Source organism: Dipodomys spectabilis, unplaced genomic scaffold (genome assembly GCF_019054845.1).
Source record: "Dipodomys spectabilis isolate Male_0828 unplaced genomic scaffold, ASM1905484v1 ptg000349l, whole genome shotgun sequence".
Lineage (NCBI taxonomy): Eukaryota > Metazoa > Chordata > Mammalia > Rodentia > Heteromyidae > Dipodomys > Dipodomys spectabilis.
The window spans coordinates 717,232-736,345 of record NW_024871026.1 but is presented as its reverse complement, the minus strand read 5'-3'; the positions used below and the strand labels follow the sequence as shown (position 1 = coordinate 736,345).

General features: G+C 38.9%; 1 pseudogene; it reads right to left on the bottom strand.

Moving 5' to 3' along the window:
* Positions 1-2,486: 2,486 nt before the first annotated feature.
* On the bottom strand, positions 2,487-2,586 carry LOC122095416 (annotated as a pseudogene).
* Between the last annotated feature and the right edge of the window lie 16,528 nt (positions 2,587-19,114).

Genomic DNA, 19,114 nt, shown 5'->3' with positions numbered 1-19,114 from the left:
CTTTATGTAGGCGACTAAAAATGTATTTACTAATTTCAAGTAAATACATAAATTCTATTTCCATCTCTTTTAAAAAATAAAAAATTGTTTGCTCTGTAATTGATTAGAAGCATGGATTTTGTGGCTAGCTAGGTCATTGCATATCTGTGTCTTTTTTCCTCTCTCTCTTTCATGATTGCTCCATAATTATCCTAATTTATTTTGCTTTTATATTTTTGATTGCATCATTTCACTTTCTGCTCTGCCATTTCCCAAAACAGCACCACATAAACAGAAAAATCCAGAAGTGGTGCTGTGGTTCAAGTGGTACAGCACTTGCCTTGATTTGAAGAGCTCAAGGACAGTGCCCAGGCCCAGAGGTCAGGCCCCACAAATAATTAAAAAAAAAAAAAAGAATCTAAATACTTGATAATTCTACTAACAGATCTGACTGAAATCAGTTGAATCACACTTTTCCTGTACAATGAAGGAACAGGTCCAGGCTAGGAAAGCAGCTAGAGAAGGCAGGCAGAATGTATCTGTGACAAAACTTTGTGGAAAATGGAATCGAGGATTACTTACTGGTGATTCACTTGCGCTTGAAGCATGATTCTGAACTATTGCTTGCTGATTCTGAACTATTGCTTTGATCATTATATTCTCCAAGAAGAAAAAGTGAAATTTAATTGGCAGCAAAGGACTACTAATACATTTTGACTTCTCATTAAGCATCTTCAATCATCAAAATCACCTGCAGACAATAGATAGGCCTATTTTTATATGAAAACAAGTGTCTTTAAAAAACAAGAATTTAGGTAGTCATACAAAGGACTTCTATTTTACTACTGCATTATACATTTTTTATAATGTTGAATACCAACATTAGAAAGCTACTAGAAAGCTCTTAAAGACCATATGTTGAATAGTGAGTTCTCTTACACTATAACATGGTATTTCCCAAATCATTTACATAGAAGGCATTGTTTCCTATTTTCTCATTCCTAGAATAAGCTGCACATGAAGACACCACTGGTCCTCATTTTCACTCTGTGCCTTTGAATACTGAGGAAAATCTTTCCTCTGCTCTCTATCAATTCACTACTCTCCAGTTAGAATAATTTAGAATAGTAAAAATGGAAAAAGAGAAAATAAATCATGGTGAAAATACATATGCAAAAAATTCACCAGTTTTTTCTGACTAGTTCAACCAATGTGAACTATTGGGGAAATACATGGACATCTCATTCCCACATCTCAAAGTCTCTGGTTAGGCAATTCTGATGAAGACAAGGAACAAGATGAAATAGTGAGGAATGGTATGAATTGCAAGAAATAAATGGAGTAGGATCCAAACAAATTTCTTCTTTGGGATGCCAAAATTTATCGGCTTACTATGGTGCGGAGACTACTTTCCAAAAAGGCCACCCAGATGAATACTAGGGATGAGGATGAGTATACCCCTCTTCATTGGTAAGCCTAGAGTGGACACTTAGACATTGTCCATGAGTTGGTAGCTCAAGGCAGATATTCATGCAATAACTCTGAATGGCTGGACACCCCTGCACAGTGCTTATATGTGGAATAATACCAGAGTGGCTTCTTTATTATTTCATCATGATGCAGATACCAATCCCCAAACTAAAGGGCTCTTGACCCCCTTGCATCTTGCTGCTGGGAATAGAAATAGCAAAGATACTCTGTATCTCCTTCTGTTGAACCATTATATCAAACAAGGTCTGGAGAACAACTTGGAAGAAACTGCATTTGATATTGCCAAAAGGATAAGTATGTATCACTACCTCTTTGAAGTTGTCAAAGGCTGTACAAATTGTTCTCCTAAGTCGTTATGGTTTGGCTAATTTCTTAAATTTCAAAAATGCCAGTCCATCTTTTGTGTCCCTACAAATTGTTTTTTCACAATACAAAGCATCAGCAATATCTTACTATAAAAATTCATGTATTCCATGGTATTCTTCCAAGTGAATTGCATGACTTTGATATCAAAATGTATTCAAGAGTTGTTTGTATACATCTATAATGATTCCTGCAGAGTTTGTGATTTTTTTAATCAGAAATAATTTTAACTTATCTGTTGGAATGAATAGTATAGAAACTAAAGATATTCCGAGTGCATTTCTGAAAAAAGTATATCTATGTTTGTATAATGTCCATAATCTATTTCATTCATCCTAGATATAATACTTTGAATTCTACATTGTTATATCATGTATAGATTCATTAATAAATGTGACCTTTCAGATTGCATTCCATATAGAAGGAATTTAAGATTCCTTTTTTTACTAGGTTCTTATATTATTTTATTTCTTTGGGATAAAATGGCAATGTTATCTAATTTCAAGTTTTGTAAAGGTTACCTTTCTAAGGTGAAAATTTAATACACTGATGTCAAACTAACCTTTAATTCTATGAATTACATGTATGTTACACTTGTATTTTTGTAATCAACTTTTTAATAACTTTTTTTCATTTCTTGCATCAGAAGAATGAAAAATATGGAATACTTCACAAATTTTCATATCATCCTTGTGCAAGTGCCATGTTAATCTCTGTATTGTTGTAATTTGGGTAGACCTGCTGCTGAAGCATGTAGTATACTCTAAATTTAAGTACTTAATGATATAATCTTTATAAAGGCATGTATCCATAGTTGCCTTTTTGTAACAAGGAACCCTTATTGTTCCTAAAAATGCTATTGATCTCATTTCTCTAAAAATCTGTGTATACTGGAAAAAACTTATATAGTTTGTTCGATTTCTCACATTTACAATTTTTTTGTCAATGACTATTTTGTCATTTTCATTCTAAATTTGATCATACTTTGAAACCTTTACAGATAAGTCCAAAGGTGGTGGCTTTTCAAGTACTTATTTATCAACTGAGTTAACTTTGTGGAGCTAATGGACTCAAAGTAAGCCTTGCTTAAGACCTACTTCTAACTTTCTGCAGCTTAAAATTTCCCAAATGAGGTCTTGCTGGGACAAATATCTACCTAAACCTTTACCCTTCTTCCATGTAGGAACAGACCAACCAGAATATCTTACCCTGACAGCATAGATTGTCTTACTGGAACAAAGCTAATCTTAGTTACAAGGGATCATAGAGAGATGAACAGTTCAGACAGAATTGTTCAGAATGGAAGGTATTTTATCAAAACATAATTGTTAATTATACTTATCATTTCAAAAGTAGCTAAAGCCAAGAAAGTGAAAAAAATTGTTCATATGCATGATTACCTATTGTCCTGGCCTGTCTATCATCCAACCAAGCAGGAACTTACACTTCTGACATTCTATCACCAAATATTTCCATAGCTCCTGGAGAAGTCCACATGTTTCTCCTCGATATTAGGCCTTAATTTGGTAATGTTTTAATCACAGTGTTTCCTCTTGCCTCTAGCCATAAATCTACAAATGGTAAAGCTTTAAGTCTAACTCTACCAAAAACTGAGGTAGAGGTAATGGAATAATACTTTAAAACAGAGTTGCCTTTGATTCCCTAAACACAACACAACAATGCAAAACAATTTTTATATTATATATACTTATATATTTATATGTGCTGATTTTAAATTTCATAAAGTGAATCTTACTAGAATTGATAATTTGACAAATATATTGACATTTATTCCCATAAATAAATTGGAATATAAATAATTAGGTTTAGAATATATTTTAGAACATAAAAAGTATTAATGCAATATCTTCGGTATAAACTTGTGATACCTTCTAAGTGTTCATGGTCTTCTGAATTCACATGGTAAAATAACAGTATTGTTTTCTGCTAATATATAAGGGATTTTATTCTGATGCTCTGTTTATTGTTTTAACTCACTGGTCGCAAAGTGTTTTTCTCCATATTTCTGAAGCATTCTTACTGATTATACCCAAATTTTGCTGATATGATGTCTAAACGCTATTATTTTTCTGCAGGACCCACGGGTCAGAGGATACCAGGTCCCAGTTATCTGCGTCATCAGATAACAAGGGCATGACTTCTCACATAGGCCCATGCAACATATCAACAGAAAATAATTGAAGACTCATCTCAATTTCTCATTTCCTATAATATTTCAGGGCCCCAATTCTTTACAAGAATTAGCAGTAATCAATTGTGAAATGCAAGGCAAGTTAAAATGAAAGATGAGATCACAAAATTTGAATGAAAGTACTGTAATTCAAACTTTCAATTTACAGATGACCAGCCCATATGAGTGAACAAAATCACAAATGAACAAGGTTATTTTTAATACCCCTCTCCTAATGATTAATGAAAGATTTCAGTGCAGCCAAAAATATAATTTCTGGAATCATAGATCCATAATTGGTCTACCAAGACTAGGAAAACTTGATTTAGAGGTCAAATATAATTTAGAAAAACATTAATTGAGAAGACCCTTTGTGCTTCAAAACACTGGTACTTCAGTAAAACTTGGTTCTGTAGTTTAAAAATGTTGTCATTCTCAAACCAATGATAACCTACATTTAATCTCCTGAAAGTATATTCCTTTTCAAATAAACTTTTTCAAATCATATTCACCAAAATAACACTTGACAAGTAGATGATAGTGACATTAAAAGGTTTTCAAGTGCAGCGAGCAAGTTACAATAGAGTTGATTTATGTACTCAGCACTAATACCAAACAAGTTCAACCATTCATTAAAGTGTAGAAATAGTACCCCCCACCATTTGTGCTCTTCAGTAGGTGCCTTTCAGAAATGTGTTAAATAGATCAGCCTCCCATATTCCAAATCCAAATATTAGCTAATAAAGTAAATTTCATCACATAAGAAGGTACATTCTAAAAAGTCACTAATAGTTGCCTTATCATGTGTTGCCTTATTATATATTTTCCCTATCTGTCTAACATAGTAATAAATATGACTTTAAGTCTTGAATATGGGTACTGATGAGAGATGTGACAAACATAAAATCTGTCTTCTATTTCTATCACATTCCTCTAAGTAGTAAATTTTAGTTTTCTTCTCATTCCAAAACTTATAGGTAGTAGAAAAAATTATCCTTTGTAAAATAAAATAATCACATACCATTGTACAAAGCCATTTATAAAAACTGGTAGTTAGGAATAAATTCTAAGCCATTTTTAAACTTTCCTGTTGACTAAAGATTAATCTTCCAAATGAACGAGAATAAAATCATGTCTAAGTTCTTCACATCTCCAGTCTTGCAAATTGTTATTGCAGATGAATGAATTATGGAAATATAAGCTGACATCAGTTTCCTATATATTCTCCATCCTGGCTGAGACTCAGAAGTTGCACAGCACAGGAAAACAGGTGCAATGACTGGCTTCTCACATCAGGGTGAATTTTTGGCAGTGCTGGGCTTCGAACTCGGGGCCTAGGAGGCCCAACTGCCCAATCGGTCCACGTGATCACACCAGACTTTGAGCCAGTAAGGAGATGGGCTCTTCCCAGGAACTGAGATCGAGCCACAGGGAGGCCAAAATAGTGCTCAATGCATCATTTAAATATGGGATGTATATTCACATCCATGTGTGGACTGCATCGTGCATTGAGTGTACTTATTGTGTTTATTTTGTATGCTACTCATGGATGTATTGTGTATTTTCTTATGTATATGATGACAGGTATAACTGGGCTGACATGGATAACAACTTATTCCCATGACCACAGGGTGGCCCATGCATTCTCCATCCTTGCTGAGACCCAAGACTTGCACAGGAAAGGAAAACAGATGCAACCATTGGCTTCTGACGTGAAGATGAATCTTTTGGCAGGACTGGGATCTGAACTCGGGGCCTAGCAGGCCCAATTGGTGAATGGGTCCAGATGCGCACACCAGCCTGTGAGCGACAAAGGAGCTCATCGTTCCCAGAACCTGAATTTGAACCCCCTTGGGGGGAGAGTGGGGAGCGTAATAGTCATCCATTCATAAGTTGAAGGTAGAAAGCAAATAAGTACATATTTGTATAGAGTAGGATTGATGGTGACCTGTGATGAAATCCAATCTGTGAGTACCTATATTTGAATCTTTTCTGATGCATTAATTTCATGTCTGTGATGATTATTGTCATGCTTCATTAACTCTTCTTTACAAATAATCTATACAACATGAGTCTTGCATATCATTTCCTACTCGCATCATGCACAAACTACTCATTCAAGGATGAGATTGATCGCATGCCATGACTCTTCCTAGGTCCAGAAACAAGTATCTCAGGATCTCCCGCCATTCCCTCCTCTTAGGGGGACTGAATTCAAGCCTCAGTCCTGGAAAAGTTACTCCTTATATACATTTTAACAATAGGATTTATACTTCCGTTCAGATGTTCAGTCCATATTGTGTTTGGTGCGTTTATTCATTTTATTTCTTGTTTTATTAATTTATTTCCCATTTATTGTATTGGCTCTTATGACACTTATACCATTTATTACATTGTTTACATCCTATCACATAGAATCTAGATTTTAGATGTGTTCTCCATCATGCCTGGCAGTGCTAAGATCTGAACTCAGGGCCTAGCAGGCCCAATTCATGAATGGGTGAGTTTGAGCATGGCAGCCTCTAGCCAATGAAGCTGTCAAGTGGTTCCCAGGCACTGAGATCGACCCCCAGGTTTGGCCAAAACAGCGATACATGGATAGGCATACGGTGGTATACAAAGTAATATATATTGTTAAAGAGTGCCAGCGCCGTCTATCTATGATTGAATGACACCTACTACGTTCCTAACAACTCTTAGGTATTTATTATACCACCATTGAAGGAATAATATTCTTTTCATGCTTAATAAACTATACGTTAAGCTCAATCAACATTCTAGGACTATTGCATCCAATTTTAGACTAGACGGATGCATGAACTACTCATTCAATGGATATTCCCATGCATAGGAATGAGTCTCTTGTGATATCCTGCCATTGGTGTCAGGACTGGGATTTGAACCCAGGGCCTATGTTCACAGGTTGTCCTATGGCTTCACTGATAGCCCACAAGCCATCAGCAATGGCAGGTCATATCTACTTTGCAGCCATGTCATTCAAACCCAGGATGGTCACTGTGCAAAAAAAAAAAAATAAAACCCCAGCCCCCTGAAGGTTGCCACTTTTTCTGCTCTCCAGTTTTTTTTTTTTCTTCCAGAATGCCCCCTGGGCCTAGGATCTTAGGATCAGCTATGGTTCCGGAGGCTGCACCCGAGCCTAGGGAGATCCAAGCTGAGGCAGAGTTTCCATGACCTGAGTTCAAGCCCCATGGTTGGCCAAAAAGAAAAAGAAAAAGAAAAAAGAAATATTTAACTAAATTAAAAAAATAAAGCTCCCTAGTTTGGAATTTCAGCTAGTTTTCTTTCCTAGCCTGGTATTTGAACTCAGGGTCTTGGTAAATCTGTAGCAATGTCAGGGAAGACTTGCTACTACTTGAGTTCAAACCTTGTGCCAAACAAAAACGAAAAACTAACTCACTGACCTAAGCAGGGGGAGGTAGTTGTGGATATGGGAAGGAAGGTATGGTAGGGGGAAAACAAAGGAGGAGGTAACAATGCTCAATATGAAATTTACTCATTGCCTTACTCTTGTACAATATTTTTCCAATAAAAAACGAACAAAGACAAACAATGTAGTTCTCAGAGAAGCACTTTGGATGTAAGAGAAGGATTTCTGACTGAATAGCTGTACAAAATTCTACACTTCTTAAAATATTCAGTATGGAACTGAATAAACATAACTGGTTCCATTAAAAATTATGTCAGTGTGTTGGAACTGGGGCCAGTTGCTAGGATTTGAGCTCACCATCCAGGTAACTATTTTGCAACATGGGTGAAGGCGAAGCTTACTGTCCATGAGGAAAGAAATTCAGGCTAGAGTTCCCAGGGCCTGAATGAAGGCCCTGCAATGGAAAAAAATCTCTATACATGTGTATTATATGATATGTATACTTACATATGTATGTTAATTTCATATTATGATGAAGGTGGATCAGTGGTAGAGCGTTTGCCTTGCATGCCTGAGGCCCTGGGTTCGATCCCTTAGCACCTCATAAGCAAAAAGAAAAAATCCAGAAGTGGCGCTGTGGCTCAAGTGGTAGAGTGCTAGCCTTGAGCTGAAGAGCTGAGGGACAGCACCCAGGCCCAGAGTTAAAGCCACACAACCGGACCCCCCCCCCAGAAAAAGAATGATTTTGTATTTTATTTTTCTTTGATTCATTTATTTATTGATTACTGTATTTGTACCCAATAATTTAGGACATTGACTCATTTTCATTAATATTTTATTAAGTGTTGAAACATAATACATAATTAAATGGAAGCATTTGTCTCAGTCTTCACATGATTAAAGTCTCTCACAAGTATGAGCTTTGTCTTATTTATCTTTGGAACCTTCCTATCAGGTTTTCTTTAGATGATTTATACTCAGAAGCCTTTTCTTGAGGATAGGCAAGTGAGGGATAAAATTGTGAGGGTGTGGCTAGAAATGTGGCTTAGTGGTAAATTGCTTGCTCAGCATGCATGAATACCAGGGTTTGAATCCTCAGTGCCACATACTCAGAAAAAGCCAGAAGCTGTGGAGTAGCTCAAGTGGCTAGCCTTGAGAAAAAGAAGCTCAGAGAGAGTACCCAGGCCCTAAAATCAAGCCCCAGGACTGTCAAAAACAATAAGCCAGATGCCAGTGGCTCATAAATGGATCAGTAGCTTCTCCTGAGGCTGAGAGCTGAAGACCACAGTCCAAAGGAAAGCCTGTTAGATTCTTATCTCCAGTGAACCACCAAAAGAACCCATCTAGCATTTTGGATTAAGTGGTAGAGTGTTCACCTTGAGCTGAAGGGCTCAGGGTCAGTGCCCAGACTAGAGTCGAGACTCACAACTGGAAAAAAAGTGACGGTTAATTAAAATACTTTTCCTATTTGCTAATTACGAGAACATTCTTTGGAAGATGAACACTGATGTACACCAGAATTGGAGTCAGAGCTCAAGGTTCAAGTGTAGCACATACATATGCCCATCCTCTCAGACTGTAGCATTGTAATATTGTGTCCTATAGGGTTCTTAAAAGTCCAAGGTTAAAAGGCTTATTATGCTCCACAAGCCCTTTGTGATAAGCAGTTGAATTGTATTGTCAATGTCATTATAGTTCTGAACCTAGCAGAGCACAAGTAGCTCATGCCCATCACCCTAGGTCAGGAAATTGAGGTCTCAGGATCACAGGGTGAAGCCAGCCAAGGGAGGAAATCTATGACAAAATGACTTCCACTTCTGAAAGGTCAGATGTTCAAGAGCTTCCTATGTTTCCCTTGGTGATGAGAATTTACTTGCACATTAAATGTTCTTAGAGTTCTCGAGCTATAGAAGAAGGAAAGAAACATTATTGACCTGTCCTGGATTCAAATGAAGTTCTCAGGATCCAAGCCCTAGCTCTGATAGCAGGAAGAACTCCAGTGTAACTCTGTAATTGAAGGACAGAAAACAGTTTCAAAAGCCAGGCTAGGTGCAGAGACCAGGCCTACAGGATTAGGAGGCAGAATGTACACACTCAACAGGGAAGTGAGCTGCAAAACCACTTCATTTATTCCAGGCACAAGCAGCAATGGGGAAAACCTGCAACATTTGATAAAGTTACACCAGGGTCAGGCTTTACTCAGCCTCTTCAAACAATGACTAATTAACCTTCCTCCCTCATGTGAAGGGAGCCTCAGGCTACCGTTAGGTTACCAATAGAGAGCCAGTTTAGTGGGGGAGAGGGGAGGAATAGAGTAAAATAAACCCTGCTCGCTGGTCTTAGGGAGTGGGTTTTTGACTCTCCATCTATCAGATTTGAAGACCCTTCTGTCTCTGCCAGTCCATTCTCCTTCCTTCATTCTCCACATAATTAATGCAAATCCCCAGACTAACTAGAGGCAGGACTGTTTCTATTTTGTCTCCAAGCACATGAGTTAGAACCTAGCTCTGCCCTCTTGACTCTGGGGCCCTTGGTTGCCTGAGAAGTGGGAAAGAGACAGTCTTCCTGCTCTGGGGTTATGTGAAGGCACACTGCAAAAGGCCTCCTGACTGGGAAGTGTTCCCTTCTTTTCTCCTGACGTCCAAACATTAATCTATCATCTTCCTTCCTTCCTTCCTTCCTTCCTTCCTTCCTTCCTTCCTTCCTTCCTTCCTTCCTTCCTTCCTGCCTGCCTGCCTTCCTTCCTTCCTTCCTTCCTTCTTTCTTTCCTTCTTTCCTTCTTTCCTTCTTTCCTTCCTTCTTTCTTTCTTTCTTTCTTTCTTTCTTTCTTTCTTTCTTTCTTTCTTTCTTTCTTTCTTTCTTTCTTTCTTTCTTTCTTTCTTTCTTTCTTTCTTTCTTTCTTTCTTTCTCTCTCTTCTTTCTTTCTCTCTTCCTATCTATCTACCTACCTACCTAGGTATCTCTTTGTCAGGTCTTGGGTTGAACTTAAGGCCTGGGCACTGTTTGTAGCACTCTACTACTTGAGCCACAACACCAATTCTGGCCTTTTCTGTGTATGTGCTTCTGAGGAATCGTACCCAGGGCTTCTTGCATGCTAGGCAAGCACTCTCTCACTAATCCACATTCCCAGACCCCTCATATTTTTCTTAATGGTAGTTTTTACGTAAGTATGCTACCATTTTATGTCCCCAAGTTTAATTTTCTGAAGACTGGTTACTTCTAAAAAATCCTATTTTCTGTTCCCCTGCCTGATTTGTGACTGTTCTTGCATTGTCCTCATAATAAAATGCTAATAAATACTGTTAGATCTTCAGTGTGCATCATATAAGGACACAGGCCTGGAACCCTGGAAGAGAAAGCAATGGTCCTGATATGAAGAGGATGATGCAGTAGGCGCAAGGATTATATCTGAAAAATAAATAAATAAATAAATAAATAAAAGAAGCATCATTGCATACAGTGTGTTTGAACTCAGGGAGGTAATATACACACATAAATAAGTAGGGCACTGATACATAAACGTGGCCTTCTCTTTTTGAAAAATTTTTTGAGGCTATCCCATGGCTTAAACTCAGGGTCTGATGCGTTCCTCAGCTGTTTTTCCCAAGGCTGCGGCTTTACCACTGCCACAGCTCCACTACCAGCCATCTGGTGGTGAATCGGACATAAGTGCCTCCCAGGCTTTCCTGCCTGGTCTAGCCTGTTTCTCCTGCTCAGCTTTCTCTCTCAAAGCTCGATCCCTACCTTCTGGGCCATTGCTCCACTTCTGGTTTTCTGGTGGTTTATTGGACATAAGAGTCTCACAGACTTCCTGCTAAGGCTGACTTTGAAGGGTGATCTCCCAAAAAGGTTTCAAGCGGCTTTCCTCAGGGACTCACCAAGGAGCCCCTCCACACAAACCTGTAGTCTAACTCTCAAGAGGAACTAGAGAAAAGTGATGCATGAAGATGCTTCTAGGGTATTCTAGATACTTAAGGTTGGAGACACACAACACTCCTAATTATTAGATCATTTTGTAGGCAAAAGAAGCAATGCAGACAGTATAACGATCTCTCTAGCTTTTGGTCCGCCCATCTTGAGACAGTAAATTGTTGTAGCTCAATGCTAACTGGCAGAGCTGGCATGTCCTGTGGACATTTGCTCCCAAATCCTGTGACACTCATTTCTCACTTTTGGTTTCAAACCTATGAACAGATGGTAAGAGGAGGAGAGAAAATCTTTATTAGGGAAAGCAGCTATAAAGGACATTGGGTAGTTAACTTATAAATTCATAACACTGGTATGACCCTGTTAAGAAGTCAGGTTTCCAGATTAAAAAATGAAGAAGAAAAGAAAGAAGGTGCCAGTGGCTTTTCATTGTAATCTCAGCTCCTTAGTAGGCTGAGATGTAGAGAATCTGAGTTTGAATCCAGCCAGCGTAGGAATGTCTATGACACTGTTATTTCTAAGAGATCACAGAAAAACCCAGAAGTGGGATTTTGATTCAAGGTTAATGCACTACCCTTGAGCAAAAGGATCTCAGGAACAATGGTTAGGCTCATAGTTTAACACCAGGACCTGCCCCCTCAAAAAGAACCTGTACTTCCATATCTTTGTGTATGTATGTATTATTCCTATAGGTGAAGCTCCAGAGTAGGTATGATGAATGGCACCAATCTAGAAAATTTGTATCCAATAAAATGATTTCATAACAGAGACTGATTTCATGACAGTGCATGTTCTGCGACTCCCCTCACTGTTTCCAGTATAGCCTGAGGGTTTCTCTACATCCCAGGCATGCGGGAAGAAGTCTCTCTCATTGTCTGGACAGGCAGACAAAAGGCCTAAGTTCTGTACAGCAGTGTAACAAACAACTCCATCTGTGTCAGATAGTGAGAATGAGTGTGGGTGGGCTCTGAAGTTCAGGAAAAAAGGTCTATTTTTAGCCCAATCTATTTCTTTCCCCAGTGCTCTGGTTTGACAGGAAGCCATTTGTGCCACCTCCCTGTGTACTTATCCTGCCATTGTGAGACTATATTCCCGTGTTCAGATACAGTGCTCATATAATTCAGCAGTCCTTCTGGCAGACAACTAGGGCACTGAAACTCATGAAAAGTTTCATTGAGGATGACGATGGGCCTATGATGCCTCTCCAAGGTTTCTGGAAGCTTGGGAAATCCAAGCACATACCTGATATCACAAAGCTTCCTGTCATCTAGGGCTCGTAAAGCTCTTCAGGTTTTGAAACATTTGACCTCTCCTAGTTGGGCCCTGGCTGGCTAGGTTTTGGGGTTGAAAGCAGGGCTGGGGTGCTGACCATGAGTTCAGTGTAGAAGCCCGGTGCTTTACCATTTTGTCTAACAGCATCACTTCTAGTCTGTGAGTGTGTGTGTGTGTGTGTGTGTGTGTGTGTGTGTGTGTGTGCGTGTGTGTGTGTGTGAGCCCGTGTGTGCACATTCATATACACCATTCCTGGAATTTGAACTCAGGTCCTGAGCACTGTACCTATTTTCTCTTGTATAAGGATACCCCTGTCCCACTTGAGCCACAGAGCCACTTCAGGCTTCTTTTTAGTGATATGGTACTGAGAAATCAAACCCAGGGTTTCATATATGCAAAACACTCTACACTCTACACATTCTCAGCCCTCTACTTCAGGTTTGTTAGTTTGTTTCTATCTTTTCTTTATTGTTGTAGGAGTTGAAATCTGGACCTGGGTACTGTCCTTGAGCTCTTCTGCTCAAGTCTTGTGCTCTACCACTTGAGCCAAACAACACTTCAGCTTTTTGGGGGGTCCATCGGAGCTAAGTGTCTCAAGGTCTTTCCTGCCCAGGCTAGCTTTGAACCATGATCCTCAGATCTCATCCTCCTGGGTAGCTAGGATGACAGACATGAACAACAAGCACCCAGATTCCACTTCAGGTTTCTTAGTGGTGAACTGGAAATAATAGGCTCATGGAGATAATTGAAGATAATAGGCTTTTTTGTCTGGGATAGTTTGGAACCCAGATCCTCAGATCTCAGCTTCCTGAGAAGGCAGGATGACAGACCTCAGCTATAGACCCCTAGGCTGTAGCCTCTGCTACAAGGGGATCCTTGTCTCCAGGTGGTGGAGTGCTAGTTATAAGCCCAAGAGGTAAGGGCCAGCACCTAGACCCTGAGTTCAAGTTTCATGAATGAGAAAAAACAAAACAAAACAATTGTCTGCAGGAGACAACTTACTAGTCCTCAGTAATACGTCTTTGTCCCTGCCATGGGGACATAAATGAGCCTCCATATTCTTGTCTGAATAATCATCCCAGTTGTGGAGATGTTACAAGGACCCGAAGAAAGAATGCACCCTGTGAAGGACACAGCACATTGCACTCTTTGCATGACTCAGCACACAGCATCCTTTGAAAGACTCAGCACACAGCACCCAATGCAGGATGCAGCAAACTGCACCCTGTGATGGACTCAGCACCTAGCTCTATTCCACAAGCTTTCATTAGAATTAGGGTGCTTTTTATTAGTATCACCATTTTTTGAGGAACATTCCACAAACCACACAAGTTCACATCTAATGGTTTAGTGTGGTGTTTTTATTTTTTTGGGGGCGGGGAGGGTTAGCCATGGGGCTTGAACTCTAAACATGAGGATACTATTCTAATAACATTTGCTCAAGGCTAGAGCTCTACCACTTCAAGCCATATTTCAAAGATTCTAGCAGATTTCCTGCCATGTTTTAAAGCCCCTGAGCACCCAGGATGTGGGGATAAGCCAGGGTAACCAGGATGACGGGGATAACCCATGGATCTGGGTTGCAGCAGTTTACATCTGGCTAAGTCAGGTTAGGTGGCAGCTGTCAGCACCAGACTCCTAGATTGCCTTGTGATGAGGTCTTTGAAGTCCTGTCCTTCTTGCCCTTCTATAGTTGCAGTTAGAACATTCTACTTTTTTGGCGGCAGTCCTGGGGCTTGAGTATGGGCTTTGACCCTGTTCCTAAGGGTTTGTGCTCAAGGCTAGCACACAATTGAATGAAACACAGCAGAACTTCTGGGTTTTCTATTTATGTGGTACTGAGGAATCAAACCCAGTGCTTCGTGCTTCCTAGGTGAGCATTCAACCATTGAGACACAGGAGTGAATGAGATATATATAGACAGAGATTGTTGTATATAAAAATTATATACACAAAAAGAGAAATGTCTGCATATTATTAAATTATATATAGTATTACTACCAATTATTAGGTATTAAATTATGTCTCCATTTAATGATGTGTCCCAGTTAACAATTAATAAAGCATTAATTAAAATTACTCAATATCCTGTTATTGTTTATCACATATGTATGTACATACCTACATCTAATTATGTACTTTATAGAATGAGACAGATAGCTATATATTATTAAATTATGCATCATGTATTACTACTAATTATTAGATATTTATGTTTCCATGAAATTTTTATTCTGTTAATGCTTAATAAAATATTAAACTTAATCCACGTCCTATAATTTTTGTGTCTAATTTCATCCTAGAATGATTCCCTACTAATTCAATCTGTTTTTCATTTATTGTAATGACAATTCTTCTACTTATGACATTTTTTACATTATTACATCCTATTACATAGCATATAGATTTGCATCTGAATTATACACCCTACCTGTCACCGAGCACTTTCAAAGAAAAAGAAAACATGTTTCACGCTCGGCTTCTCATTCCACAATTACATGTTTGCCAGTTCTGGGATCTAAACTCAGGGCCTAGAAGGATCAGTTCGTGAATGGCGACTGTCAGCACAGCAGCCTCTAGCCAATTCAGCTGCCAGGCAGTTCTTAGGCCCTGAGATTGAGCCCCCTATGTTGACCACATATTGCACTTAGTGTAGTTACTCATTTTTTGCTTTATTCATTTATTTACCACTTATTTATTGACTTATTACACATGAAATATTTATTACATTTATTACATAGGATATAGTTTTGCCTATGTATGAAACTTCACACCTGACACTCAGGACTTTCACAGAAAAGGAAAACGTATCACCATGGGCTTCTTACTCTATGATTCAAATTTGTTAGTGCTGGCATCTGAACTCACAGTCTACAAGGCCCAATTCATTAATGGGTAAGTGTCAGCATGCAGGCCTGGAGCATATTGAGCTGACTAGCATTTCCATCACCTGAGATTTAGGAGTTGACAAAATAAAAACACATTGACATGCTGATTGTAGTACACAATTAAATATAGATCATTATAGAGTGCCGGAAATGTCTACACATTATTCAGCTATATAGGCTACATTGCTGTCAATTCTTGGGTATTTATTATGCCTTCATGTAATTAATATTATTGTTTTCAGCCTTAATGAATTATTAATTAAATCAACCATTGTCCTGAAACTATAGCATACATGTAATTAATAGTATTCTTTGAATGTGTCAAAAGCATACATTAAAATCAATTGGCCTCCTAAAATCACTCTAATTGTATAGTAGTATTCAGAAATAACTAATTCAACCTTGCCATTCATAATCTTCCATTGGTATTCCTATGACTATGAAGGAGACTCTTTGGATCTCTTAGGGGTCAGGACCAGGCTTCAAACACAGGGCCTATGTTGCTGTGTTGGCCTATGGCTTCCCTGGTAGCCTGCCAGCTTTCAGCAATGCCAGGTTACCAACATTTTTCAACCATGTCATTCAGACCCAGGATGGTCACCTAGCAAAGAAAAAAATGTAAAATTAGCAGCCATCTGCAAATTGCTAGTGTTTTTTCTGTTTTGCATTAAATTTTTTTCCTGTCAGCCCAATGGCTGGTCCCAATGGACCCAGGAACCCAGGTTTGGCTGTGGGTCCAGTGGCTGCACCCCTGCCTAGAGTGATCAAACCTGGGGCAGAACTGCCACTATCTAAGTTCAAGCTCAGGGCTTGACAAAATAAAAATAAATACAGGAGTTCCGGGAAGATGGCAGAGGAGAAGCTGGAGGCTAAACAAGCTCTCGCATAGAAAGCAGTTTTAGTGCTCCAGTGAACAGTCCTAAGCCAGAGAATCACACCAAGTGTGCCATCCCAGTACAGAGAGTTAGGCCAAAGAGGGAAAATCCAGGCAAGGAAACAGATCTGGGCACTTGTCAGCAGCCACACGCGGCAGCCGTAGCCACCATACCTGCAACACAGAGAGTCCAGGACAACGACGCCAAATGCAGCAGGTGAGTGGATTCTATTCAACACCAGCAAGAACTGATAAGGAGCAGACATCTTCATCCTGCAGATTGCAGACCAGAGATGACCCAAGAACCAAGACTCTGGCATGAGTAGAAGCCTGACATCCTCGCTCCTTCTCAGAGAGCAGAGGAATAAGACCACCCCTCCCCACCCCAATACCAGAGATCTCCATCTTTGATACTGACAAAGGCCTGGCTGAGCAGCTAGCTCCAACTCAGGCTTTGAAAGAAAACAAGAGTCATTTAGCAGGTCACAGGAACCTATCCTGACATTCCAGGCTCAGCTACACTCAGCGAAAAGTCACCCAGCACAGCTGAGCAAGCTCCACCAGCCCCAGGAGTGGCTTTCTTCACTGGGTAAACAGAGTCAGAGGCTGCCCCTCCCTATAGTAACCTTGACAATCAATTGACATTCAGTAAACATAAACCCTGAGAATGGCTCCAAGCTGGGCTCTGTCAGTGTCTCAGAACCTAGCCCCTCAGGGAAAAGCTACTGTTTTCTAAAAGGCCTCCACCCCACCAGAAACTAGCCTCATCACAGCATCTCCAAACTAGAAGAAATAGCCATCTCTCTCTTTTGTGAAACTCAAAGCAGATCTCTTTCTCGTTGAACTAGCCTGGGAGGAGGATCACAAAATTCTGGGTAAAGCAGAGCATTTTTCTGCCTGCTCAAACAAACTGACTTAAGAAACCAACCAAGCCACAGGAAAATCAAACACCACAAGCAGACCAGAGACTCAACAAGAGACAGTTACAGACACAAGGGAGATACAGGATCTACCCATCCACCCCAAAAATATCAAAGAATTCTTTTCTTGTACATTTTATAATTTTTTTAAACTTTTTAAAATTTTTAATTTTTATCTTTAAAAATTTTTTATTAACTCTTTTTTTCTTCCTCTTATACTTTTCATTTTAAGGGTATATGTGTGTGTGTGATTTTTTCTTTTTTTGCCTTTTATTCATTTTTTTGTTTAGCTCTACAGACTTTTGATCCTTTTCTTTCCTTCTTTCTTTCTTTCCTTCTTCCTTTCTTTCCTTCTTTCTTTCTTTCTTTGTTTCTCATTCTTTTCACTTTTTCTTCTCTTTCGTTCTTCTTTGTGTGACTTAATTGCTGTTCTGCTCACCCTCAGATATACCGATAGTCGATTATTAGACCTTATCCCCCATTTTGTACACACTTAATCCAGAAATTTATTACTCAGTTCAATACCTCTTAGACTTAAGTTCCTTAATAGCAGTATTACCTCTATATACCTATATAATATTTTAAGCATTTTTATTTTTAAGATTTTCACATCTCATTCTATCCCTCCCCTTCTCTTATCCTATCCCCATTCTTCTCTGAATATTACATTGTTAATTTGCATAATTTATAAGTGTTTCACTTTTAATTTTTAATTTTTGTTTCTATTTTTTCTTGCCCCTTTTTTTCTCTTTTTTCTCTCTCTCTACTATCATTCTATCCAACGTATTGCCCGCTTTGATATTAGGATTTAGTCAAGTTAACTCTCCCTCTACATTTCCACATCCCTCTATTCCTATTTTTACCCACATATCTCCCTTAACCTAATAATGTCTGCTTTGCCAAATACTTCTTTGCAGTTCGCAGCACACTAATACATAGTTGTTTGATGTTGAATAGATATATCTGTTGAACTAGATTGTATCTGCAGACTTTTTACTGTGCAACTGCAGACTTTGGTTGATGCTTGCCATAAGATAGTGTTCTAGCGCAAAACTGGTGTTACATTCAACCCAAATGGGCAGAACAAACCTGAAAAACACAAGAAAAATGGTAAGTCTGGGTATCTCAACTCCCACTCATGGTAATCAGGAGACAGAACAGGAAATGAATAATCCAGAGGAGAGTTTCCAAAAAGCTCTACAAACACTACTGGTAATCATGGTAAATGAAAAGATTGAAAACCTGTAAAGACTTTGTGTGAGCGTGATAGGGAGAGAGAGAGAGAAGACATACCAAAGGTCAATACAGGAATATCATGAGCCTGAGGAAGCTATTCAAAGATTGATACAGGAATTGTATGAGCAGCTTGAGAACACTCAAAGAGAAATAAAACAATGGTGTGAGCAGGCTATCAGTCAAAGAGATAGACATGAATTGTGGGAGCTGGCATAGAAGAGACAAAGAGAAAGTCATGAATGGTGATAGGAGGCTGAGAACACTCAAAAAGAACTACAGGAATTGAGTGAACATAACAAGCTAATCAAAAAGTGATACAGAAATTGAGAGAACGGGATGAGAATACACAAAGATCACTAAAGGCATCCATGGAATCCATAAATAGAGAGCTGAAAGAAGTCAGGAAGTCCACAAAGGGAATGCTAACTGGAACCCAACAGAAGGAATGATAGTCCAAGGAAACCATAACCAATCAATTAAGAGACGAGAATAAACTCTGAACACTAAATTAAGGAAGTAAATAAGTTAATACAAGATCTAAAACAAACCTCCAACAAAGAATTGGAAGCCATCAAAGCCAACCAA